We start from the raw sequence: 9,670 nt of genomic DNA on the forward strand, positions 1-9,670 counted from the left end.
CCCCCCCACCCACTCAGGCATTCAGGTGGTTTTACCTAGAAGCAAATGGGGACAAGAGATACCACAGATGGAATTTTTTACAAATCCATTTTCTACAAGTATTTCTGAGCCAAGCTGAATGTGAAATCAGCAAACAGATAAACATGCAAATTACATAAGCCAGGCTCCAAACTGCTGCCCAGTCCCGAATAAAGGAATTTAACCTGACAACCCCAACTGGCTCACATCCAGCCTACAACGGCCGGCTTGTGGCCACCCACTTCTCAACAGCGAGTGAGCAAGCCGCAGGCGGAGCTCCGGGCCTGCGGGAGGGAAGGGTGTAGTCGGGGTGGTCAGGGTGGGGCACCCCAGGGTGGGCCCCGGCTCTGCAAAACCTGTGGCATTCCTGGACCCATGTGACACTGGCCCCACAGAAAGGATTTCCTCTGAGGAACGGCCTGTCAGTGTGACAGACACTGGGGGTTGCGGGGAAAGAACTCGATGCTTGGGGAGGAGGCCTGAGTTCTGGGTGTGACTCACCGAGTCCTGCCCAGCGCGCTCCCAGCATGGAACCATGAAAAGGCCAGTGAAGGCGGGCGGTTCCCTGCACGAGCTGTGGGGTCAGATAGTTGGAGCTAAATTCTAACTCTGCTGCAAAGTGGCCGAGGGCAGGTTGCTGAACGTCTCCGTAAAGTGGGACCCTCAGAGCCTGCCTCCGGAGCTGTTGGGAGGATAGAGAGGGGAAAAACCCAGGGAGGCATTCAGAGTAGCATGGCCACTCCTAAGTGCTGAGCAGACGCTAGCCATCACGATCAAGTGTGCCAGACCCCTGGGGGGGGGGGGGGCGGGCGTCAGCGCTCCTTGTCAGTTTCTACTTCCATTCATCCCATAAATAGGGACTGAGCACCTACCACCATGGCGAGGCTCTGGGGACAGAAAAAACAATCTTTGCCCTCATGGAGTTGACGTGCTAGCAGGGGAGATGGATGATAAGCTCAAGAGCAAATACGTAGGGTGATTTCAGGTAGTGATAAGTGCAAGAGAGACTCAGAGAGGGAATGAGCATCAAACGTGAGCTCCAGGGGGGCCAAGAGATGTCAGATTCCAGACAGGCTCCAGGTCCAGCGCCAGCCCCAGAGAGCCCAGGAAAATGGACAGCTCTCCAAGAGGACAGTCTCCAAAGAGGGCCACAGAGGGAGGTGACCAGCGTCCCTTCTCTCCCCAGCCTTGGGTCATGACTCTGGAGCCCACCTTTCTCCTCGGTGTCCTGGGAATCACTAGGATCTGCCCGTCCACTCCAGTTGGGGGTGCTCATTAGGGTGGCATCAGCACCCCTATATTTGTAAGATCTGATTTTAAAGTTAGAGCCTTTTAATTAAATAACAACAACGAGGGAATGAAAAACCCTGTATCTCTGCCCTCAGGGAGGTCACAATCCTCGGGGAATCAAATACAAAATCTGAAATTTAAACACCAAAAGGAAAGTACACTGGGAAAGGAAAACAAACCCCCAACCCTGCATGGTGGCCTGAGGAAGGCTTCTAGAAGAGTTACCCAGCAGGTGTTGGTGGGGAGGACCTGGGGGAGGGGGACAGTGAGGCAGAAGTCACAATGGGAGGGCAGGTCTGGAGGTGGGGAAGTCCAGGATGGGTTTGTAGCCTCATGGGACCAGGAGGTAGCCCAGATGGTAGAAAGCACAAAAGGCCAGCCAGGTAGCCTGGGGGCCTGGGACTTAGTCCTCAGAGCAAGGGGGAGCCTTGGAGGGGATAGGCAGGGACTCACCCGCTTACGTGAGCTGGCCTCTCCTAGGGTGGGCAGATTGCAACGGGAGACTTAGAGTCTCCAGACATCTCCTCCGAGGCCCGTTCGAGCTCTCCTAATTTCAGCCTCCCATTCTGAAGGGCAGGAAGCCGAGACTGGCCCAGGTGAAGGTCAGCGTGCCTGGTGACCGGCCAGTGCCTCCCATCATCACAGAAGGGCCAGCTCCTTGAAACAACAAGGAAAGAGGCTACCCCCAGTGAGTCAGCCTGCTGTATTATTTCAGCAAATGTCACTTGGGAGGGGCTCAGCCCTTTCCAGGCCTCAAATAAAAGTCTTGGTTTAATGAGAGTTCAACAAGTGACTCCAAGGGCCCACCTCTTCTATGCAGGCCTTGGTGATGAGGCCCGAAGACAAGCCTGTCTACACCGCACGCCCAGCCCGCCTGGTGCTACAGCATGAATGCAGATGAAACAGACTTTTAGGGAAGGTGGCTTCGAGGGAAGAGGACTGGCCAGGGACCAGAAGACACCATCTCAGATCCCAGATTGGCCTCGAGGCACCAGAGAGACCTGGGCCAGGCACTTGCGCTCGCCGAGACTAGGTTTCCCCACGGGTCAAATTAAAGGGTCAGAGGAGATGAAGTCAAGGCTGGCTCTTATTCTCTCCTGCAGCTGTCACTTCCAAACCCTTCGCGAACACTGCACACACAGTCTCCGCGGGCACATACAGGGAGGGCTTGTTTCCCAGTCTCTGAAAGCTGCCTGGCTTGTGCATTAGCCCTGCTCCGGGGGGAGGCACCACCAGCCCCATCAGGCACATGACAAATGGGGTCACGGTGTCGCAACTGGCCCCAGGACCCAGGGCAGGGGGACGGGGCCCCAGGCTCCACTGCGCAGGTGAGCGCATGGGCTGGGCACAACAGGAGAACCACCACTGAACACATCCCCTGGCACCTCGAGCCCCATTGGCCTCTGCAGAGGGAAGGCCCAAAGAATACCTGTGATTTGGGCAGAAGGAAGGTGGCCCGGAATTGAAGTGAGCATTCAGAGCACCAGGGCCAAAAATGGGATGGATTCCCCAAATCTCAGCACCCCGCTGCCCTGCTCGGTCATAAGGAGGAAGACGTGGCAGTGAGAGCCGTCAGCTTCCAGCACCTTCTGCGATCTGACAGGTGGACAGACACCACCCAACTATGCTTGATCAGGGCATGTCCCCATGACCCACCAGCTGGGCTGGGCCACTGGGGATTGCAGCTTCTGGGGAGGGAAGGATGCGTTCACAACACCGCGCTCGCAAAAAAGTTTCCTGTCTTTTCAGTTCTTCCTCGGGGTGGGACTCCTGCTCTAGCACTTACCTGCCCTGGGATTTGGGGCAAGGCATTCAACCTCTCTGAACCTGTTTCCCCAACTGAAAAATGGAGGTAACCATACCCAGAGCAGTAAGTTGTTTTGATAACTTATAAGTAGATCAAGTGTGCCCCATGAAGACTGGGGGGAATATGAGGGGCTGTCCCAGGAGGGTTCTGTAGCAAAGGGGAGTGCGGAAACAGCTTATGTATGGCCTTTGATGATGTTTGTGTTCGTGTAAGTTCTGGAAGTGTGTGCTCATGGCACATTGTAGTTTTTTTCTGACTTTTTAAAATTAAAATGATCGCGTTACTTTAGCCTCGAATATGGAGGTGTGGCAGGTGGTGTCCCAATGAGAGTCACACAGGTGTGGCAGCCCAGAGTGAGCTGTCTTCCCTGCCCATGTGCCTAATGCTGACCTTGGCTGGGGCACTTCTATTAGCCATAAAACCAGCAGGTTGGTCCAGGTGACCCGAGGTTCCTCCCAGCTCAAACATTTCAGGATTTTCTGATTCATGAGCATAAATCATAAAGCATAAAGCATAAATCATTACACCGAGACCTTAAAAACTCCTGTTGATAACCTGAGATTGCCGTGTTCACACCATCTTCCAGCTGTTATGACTTCAGAAGAGGGAGATGATTTCTCCAGAAGAAGCCATGTGTCTGTCTCACACTAGGATTTGTGTTTGTTTTATTTCTTAAATCCAGCCAGATTAACATCTGAATCCATGGCAAGAGTCTGAGTTCCTAAGAGGGCTTTGTGAAATGTTTCATATTTCATATTACCTTTTTTATTTGCAGGCAAGATTTGATATGTAAAATGGAATATATGCGTGTGTGTGTGTATGGAAACAGAGATTTGTAAATGATGAAACATAAAAATATTTTAAAATAGCACCCATGAGCTAGAAGAAACAGAACATAATGGGTGCCACCGGGGGTGGAGGTGGCTCCTCCCTGACCCTGTGCCCTCTTCCCCACCGAAGATAACCACCCCAATTTGGGGTTACCATTCCCTTGCCTTTTATAAAACCTGCTTAAATCTGTGGAACAGGATCTAAGTAGAGAGGCGCACAGGAAACATACATATCCTTACAGATACTTACAGGGTGAATTCCTTTGTCACAGACCCCGTGACCCTCCCAATCCCCTCTTACACCCCATACGCCCCCACAATGGTCATCTCTGACTCATTAAAGGTGCTCATTTCTCCCATTTTGCCATTGCTTTTTACTTCCCATGTATGCAACGCTTAACAACTCCTGGTTAGTGTTTGCGTTTTGAGCTTCATAATTAGCAGCTCTCTGCCCAGCCTTTCAAAGCCATTTCGGAGATGCTGGGATTCCCTGCCCAGAGTCTGCAGCCTAGAAATCCAGGCAAGAGGAGCACCCCGCAGCACATTGTTACAGTTACATTAGGAGGATTAGTAATAATAAAACCACCGTAACTCCTCCTATGATGTGTCCCCAGCCTGCAGGGCATTCTGCTGAGCCTTGTCCCCCATTGTCTCATTTATCCCCCACAGCAACCCCACAGGGAGGTGTGGGGGCCTCTTATCTCTATTTTAGAGATGACCAAACTGAGGCTTTGGCTGCTGGGACGGTCCCCCAGCTGCTTCCTAGCTGCTCAGCCCCGTCCCCAAATCCTGAGGCAAATCTCCATCCCCTGGAGGGGTGGAGAGGGTCAGCAGACAATTCCAGAACTTCCATCTCCTTCTCCCAGGTTCCTCTCTCGGCCCTGTTGAGCTACGTTTCGATGTTACAGGGAGAAAAAGTCCAGAATCCATTCTTTTCCAGGAAATACCAATGTCTTAGATAACCAGGATCCTGCCTCGTCAATACTGTTCTCCTGAAGATCAGCGGATAACATGGTGCTTCTATCCTCTGAGACAGACACGCAGCCGGGCGTAACGAAGAGCAGCAAGTCAAAAGCCCGGAGGTCAAATCCTGCCTCTGTGGCTCCTGGCCTCTGCATCCGTCTCCTCATCTGTAAATGGGCCAGCAGCGGCAGCATTGGCTGCCGTCAGGGCCGTAGGAGAGACAGGAAATGCTTCCTAAGAGCCCACAAACACATGGGGTCCCCTGGCAGGCCCCTCTCAAATCTCTCTGCCTGGGTCGAAGACCATCTTTCAGGGGTGCAAAGGCTCCAGGGCCACCCTCCACTGGACAGACACGGGGATTCAAGGCAGAGAGGAAAGGGCAGAGCTGCGCTGGGCAGGGGGGACTCAGGTGTCCCCCACCTACCCCCCCCCCCCGGCCCCATCACCATAAACTATGATAGCTGCTTGCATGTGCTGTGTCTGGCCCCGTATAAAACGCTCTTCATGGAGCGTCTCATTTAATGCTCACAGCACCCAAGATGGGGGCACTATGGTTACCCCCCCTCTTGTGGAAGAAGATCCAAGCTCTGAAAGCTGAAGTGACTTTTTCACGGCCAAGGCTGGCCTGGACCCAGGTGGTCGAACGTGGCCACCCCCATTCTTAACAGCTGGGCAACACGGGAGGCCCCACCGCCCTCTTGGCTCTCAGGGGCTCCAGGGTGTTTAGGGGGGTTGTGCTGGACCTGTCCAGTCTTACCTCCCCAGAGCGGAGGTCACCCTGCAGCTAAGCCAGGGTCCCCCAACTGTCCCGGCCCCAGGGTTTGGCATCACGAGGCCCAGCGGCCACCCAGGCAAGGACAGGTCTGCAGCGGTTACAGATCATGCAAAGCAGCTGGGAGAGAGGGTTGGTTGTTCCCATGGAGACCGAAGGAGTTCAAACTCACCCCGAAGCGGGGTGCCTGCAGGGGGCCAGCCTGCACCCTGAGGCAGAAACCAGAGCCTGGATTCTCAATCCTCCCCACAGGGCCACCAGCAAATCCTCAGGCCTCCTCAGGACCCCCAGCAAGACAGAAGTTCCAGAAATAAAGCCTTCCCAGCCCACTCCCCCACTCCAGCTGCCCTCAGAGGGGCCTCCCTAGCTGAAAACGGCGCCCCGGGGCCAGCAGGCTTGGCACAGCTGTGACTGTCGGCAGCCCAGTGCGGTCCTGCTTGAGGAATGTGCAGACCCACACGTGTCAGAGAGCCTCGCTGGGGCACGGTTACAGGAAACAGAGCAAAACAACCCATTGGCACCGGCCTGTGCCTCCCGCCTCCCAGCTTCTGACCCCTGGGGGCAGTTGGCTATGCATGAGGCAGGGCCTGACCCTTTGAGAGAGCCAGCTTCTGTTCTTGGTTGTGCAGCTCTGGGCAAATCACTCCCCGTCTCGGGGCCTGCTTTCTCTCTTCTTGGTAGCTGAAGGAGGCTGTCCCGCCAAGCTCAGAAGGGCAGTGATTTTGTGACATGCTCCCTTTTCTGGGAGGACCGTCTCTTTTCCCCACTGTCTCCTCCTGCCCTCTGTCACCTGGGATAGGGCATGCTTCCTGGGCATGTCAGGCTCCTCCACTGGAGCCAGGAGGAAGTCCCAGGGCAGCCCTGGGCCAGAGCTTTTGGGCCAAAGCGAAGAAATAACATTGATTATCACCCCACTGCAGCCCTATAGTTTTGAAGCAAAGGTCGGCTGCGCAGGGTGGGGCACTCACGGGCTCCTAGGTTGACCACTTGGGTTACCTCCACCAGGTCCCCTGTCTAGAGTCAAGATCTCAAGACCCTAAGCGGAGTCAGCATCCATCTGGGGCTGGCTCAGGTCCTGCAAGAGATCTTCGGCCTCGCTACGCCCTCCTTGAGAGTTGCGGAATGAGGCTCAGAGAGGCCGAGGGACTTGCCCAGAGCTGCACAGCCAGGAGGCGTCTGAACGAAACCGAGGCTGCCTGGGGCGACCTCCCCCGCCCAGCGCGCGGGCTCTGGGCTGTCGCGGGCACTCCGAGGCGAGCGCGTGGTCGCCAGGACGGGGTATTCCCGCCCGCGTTTACTGCCCAGGCCCGGGACACGCGGCGGCGCGGGCCCGCGGTGACAGGTCCTCTGACCCCAAGCAGAGGCTGAGCGAAGATTGGAGGCGGCGCCCGGCCAGCCGGGGACGCGCTGCCCAGGGCTTAGGGGCTTTATCTGGGGGGCCGCGCCTCCAGGCTTGGGGAGCAGAAAGGCTCCGGGACTTCGCAGGCGGCAGGGAACGGTTGGGTTTAAACTAAAAATACCCGCCCGCCCGCAGCTGTCACGCCAGGGCCCCCGCCCCCGCGCCGGGCGCGCCTCCCCGGGTCCCCTCGACTTTCGGCGACCCATACCCCTGGGGGACGCGTCGGGGCTGGGCTGGGGGCTGCGGCCCCGACCCTCACGGCCCCAGCTCGGCCTCCGGGTCCCGCGCCACTTACCCGGCCCTGAGCTTGCAGGAGCGCGGCGCCGCGGGCTGCTCCAGCCCAGCCGCCCTCCTCCCTGCGTCCCCGGCGGCTCCGGAGCGGGGCGGGGCCGGGGCGGGGCCGGACACTCGCCCCCAGCCCCGCCCAGTCCCCTCAGGGACCTGCCGCGGGAGCCGCCCCCGGGCCCTGCCACCGGGCAGGGTTGGACGAGGACGCGCCCGGCTCCGCGCGCTCGGCCGAGGCCCCCGGTGCACTGCCACAGCCCCCCGGCGCCCAATCGCAGACCCCTCCGAGGGAGGGAGCGCTGCCGTGGGGTCTCCCCATCCTCACCCCCGGCCCCGCGCCCGGGGCTGCACACTCCGGCCCGGGAGCCGCCCGGATCCCCGGACCCCTGCCTGCCTCGGCCGGGGTCTCATCCTTGGGGATGACACGGAGCTGCCTCTCCCCCGGGGAAAGTTGGATCGGGGAGGGAGTTCCTCGGGCGTCTAGATTTGGGGAGAAGGCTAGGGGGCTCGCAGGTCTTGCCCCCCCGCAAGAGCCGAGGCGGGGCCCAACGCCAGGGCACTCCCCTGAGGCGCGAAATCCAAGAAGGAAGTGACACCTATCAGCTGGCCTGACAGTGGGGGCACCCCATCCGGTCCCTCCCACCCCACAGTGCCTGGAGCCACGGCGCGCGGGATCTCTGGGCCCCAGGCTCAGAAGGGAGTCCCCCAGGATGCCGAGAGGGGGCGACGGTGCGTGAGCCGCAAGGAATGTGAATTCTAAGCATAATCTGGACCTCCCACCCACGCAAGGCCCCCGGAAAGTGTCTCCCTTTTCTCCCAGCGCCGCGCTCCCACCCAAATGACACACCCTCTCACCTTGATCAGCGACTCCACCAACTCTTAAACCTTGCAGCAGAATGTCTGAATCTTATCTGCCTCCTTGCCTTTGGCTCTCAGTGCACTAGGGCCCTTTGAACTGTCTCTCCACCCCAGCCTTGATCTTTGTCAGAGTAATTACAACATGTTTGCCTGATTGGTTCTGTCTCCTCTGGATGGGAATGAGAGCCGCTAACGACACAACTTGTGGAACTGTGTACCATGGGGACTCCAGTCTTCACAATTTAGGTGTCAGTGACGCCCATTTTGCAGATGACACCATGGAGGCTGAGCTTGAGGAGTTAGGGAGCTGGCCCAGATCTACTGCTTCCCAGAGGGTGTTTTCCTCTGTTGTTTCTTAGTGAGAGCTTATCTGGTCCTCTATCCATATTTGTTGAACAAATCAGTGCCGAAGACAAAGATTAAATTGTAAAACAGGACCAGATAGTAATAGTGTGTGTGTGTGTGTGTGTGTGCATGCTGTGCATGCATGTGTATGGGTGTGTGTGTGTGTGTGTGTCTTTTCCAAACTGAGGGCGAAGCAGAAGAATGCCACAGCCCAGAAGTAACACTGGGGTAGACCTAGCTGGAGTGAGAATGCCAGTATCAGCCACACCTCCTAACTCAGAACTCTGTTCATCAAGCTATAATTATCCACAGGGTCATAGGAGATGCCCACAAAGGGCCTCTCCCACGCTTCCCCTTGACCGGTTCTAGGTGTCCTATTATGTTTCTCATTATCATCCCGCCTCCATCTGAGGTGCTGTCACAAGCCTTGGGGTTACAACAGCCAAGTTGAAGGTGCAGTCAGCAATGACCAATTATTATGATATTTGGCACTTGGATAACGCTCTTTGTTCTTCCAAATGCTTTCATGTGTATCTCCTCATTGCATCTCTGCCAAGGTCTTCCAGGGGGTTAGGAAAAGTTCCATTAGTCTGTCTTAGGATGGAAACGAAGGCACACGGAGGTCAGGTGCTTTGCACAAGGAGGAAGATGGTCCCACCAGCTCTGCTGGTAGGGTGAAGCAGCGGGCCATCAGAAGTCAGCTTCCTGCAGGGAGAGATGGTTTGGCACACCTGGGGCAAAGAGCTCAAGCTCCAGCGCCAAACTTGGAGTTGGCAACTTTCTGTTCATTACTCATCTTTGTCTTCCTCTTCAGTTACATGTGCTCAATAGTAAGAATCCATCTTGAATAATTTTGCACCTGGTGGTGTGAGCACGCCGCTCATGTGAGTTGTTCTGGGTAGAGCATGATCCCAACAGGTTCTAGTACACAGCTATTCAGTCTTTCATCAGATATTTCCTGAGCACCTACTACGTGTGAGTCCCTGGGGATATGGAGAGTGAGAAACAGAGGACTACTGCCAGAGGTCGAGGTCACAGTGCAATGATTCTGTGTCCAGGGGGCTGTCTCCTGAACAGGGTGGTGGTGTGCATAGAGATGCCCT

At 56.4% G+C, this 9,670-nt stretch overlaps 1 protein-coding gene across 1 annotated transcript in view; it reads right to left on the bottom strand.

Annotated features, from left to right (window-relative positions):
- The window catches only part of SYNE3 (spectrin repeat containing nuclear envelope family member 3), a 90,589-nt gene extending 83,142 nt beyond the window's left edge, over window positions 1–7,447 (bottom strand). The window contains exon 1 of the mRNA XM_032405872.1: window positions 7,375–7,447. The gene's annotated coding sequence lies outside the window, so the exon portion shown is untranslated. The remainder of the gene's footprint in view (window positions 1–7,374) is intronic.
- Between the last annotated feature and the right edge of the window lie 2,223 nt (window positions 7,448–9,670).

Source organism: Phoca vitulina, unplaced genomic scaffold (genome assembly GCF_004348235.1).
Source record: "Phoca vitulina isolate PV1807 unplaced genomic scaffold, GSC_HSeal_1.0 scaffold7, whole genome shotgun sequence".
In the NCBI taxonomy this organism is placed as follows: Eukaryota; Metazoa; Chordata; class Mammalia; order Carnivora; family Phocidae; genus Phoca; species Phoca vitulina.